This window comes from Charadrius vociferus, unplaced genomic scaffold, assembly GCF_000708025.1.
Source record: "Charadrius vociferus isolate BGI_N301 unplaced genomic scaffold, ASM70802v2 scaffold19, whole genome shotgun sequence".
Classification (NCBI taxonomy): Eukaryota; Metazoa; Chordata; class Aves; order Charadriiformes; family Charadriidae; genus Charadrius; species Charadrius vociferus.
The window spans coordinates 3004071-3005792 of NW_009650173.1; positions in this window are offsets into that span (position 1 = coordinate 3004071).

The following is a 1722-nucleotide window of genomic DNA, read 5'->3' on the forward strand; positions in this document are numbered from 1 at the left end:
AGGGAGGGTGCGGTGCTGTGCTGGGGCTCTCCCACGGCCCCCGGCCCCCTTTCCAGAAACCCGCCTGTCTCCTCAGGTCGCCTCCGGGATCCCTCTGAGGACAAGGTAACTGTCCTTCCTTCTTTTGCTGTTAAAACCGACTTCCCCTCACCTGGGGGTTAATCGTGATGCTGAAAACCTGGTTTGGCTTTTTACTGCCCAGAAGCAAAGCCCACGGTGCGATGGCAGGGTGTCTGCTGGGTAGAAGCTGTGGAGAGGAGGTGCCTCCTAACAGGGGTGAGGCAGTGTACCTTTAACTAGCTGCTTATCCACAATTAATTATTTATCTGACAGCAAACTGGAGTGTTTTATTTCCACCAATCTTTTCTAGCCAGGCAGCTAATCACAGGGACGAAAAGGACCAGCATAAAGTTTTACACGTGTTTAAATAACTTTGGTGGGTTTGTTGTGGGGTTTTTTTTGTTTGGGTTTTTTTTTTTTTTTTTAAATCAGTGAAGCAAACCTTGGGGTTTTTACTGACAGCAAACTGGAGTGTTTTATTTCCACCAATCTTTTCTAGCCAGGCAGCTAATCACAGGGACGAAAAGGACCAGCATAAAGTTTTACACGTGTTTAAATAACTTTGGTGGGTTTGTTGTGGGTTTTTTTTTGTTTGGGTTTTTTTTTTTTTTTAAATCAGTGAAGCAAACCTTAGTGTATTTATAGAAGGCTGGCGAGTGGCAGACTGGTTCCCTGAGAAGGCACGAGCTGGTGTACACTTACACACACCTGCTCCGGGGCATCCCCTTCCCATCCCCTTCCCATCCCCTTCCCATCCCCTTCCCATCCCCTTCCCATCCCCTGGCACGGAGGCCAGGTTCAAGCACATCAGTCTGTGGCTGTTTTGGCTTCTCCAAGGGACAAGAAAGAAACAGTTGAGTACTTGATGTTTGGTTTAAGAGTATTTTCCCAAGCCGTGTGTGGTGCTTAGCAAGGGTGAGAAATTATACTTGAAAAGCCTTTTAAAAGGTAAAGTTGAGGATGAATTTAACACAGTGTGTTGGTAACATTAAATATGTAAAGAATTTTGGGATGGGTTGGGTTAAAAACTGGACACCAAACTCTTGAAACACATGAGTGGAATGATTTTGCTACCAGGAAATCCAGGGACTGAGGAGTGGTTTGTGTCTCTGCTAGCACAGTAGTGACTCTGGATTGTGTTATTTATTTAAGTTCTGGAGTGACTTGTAAATATGGAAGCAAGAAAGAGTAGAATAAGGGTATTGGATAATGCTGGTGGAAGTGATCAGATATTCCCCGGAGAAAAACAGAAACTTCTGATGTGTGAAATAAGGAGAACTGTTTGGAGAATTGATGACTGTAGTTAAATATTTACTTTATGACATCAACACACTGCAGTTAAGAGGTGCTTGATGAATATGTAACTTAGAAGCTGGGGTGGCTCTAATGCTTTTTAGCTAGTGAAGATCAGAAATATCTGTACTATGATTTTGTATGTGTTTATAAAGCAGTGGAGAACTAAGAGAACAATATTGTACAAGAAAAGAGCAGTATAGATTGTTTGTTGTCCAGATAATACCCAGGAGACAAGCATACTTAGTTGCTACCTGTTGGAAAACAGGAGAAACTGCCATTACTTTGTACAGGACCTTACAACTTCCTCCTGTGCGCCTTTACTCAGCCCTCACCCTGAGTTCCTATGTGACTGTCTCTGTGAGGATG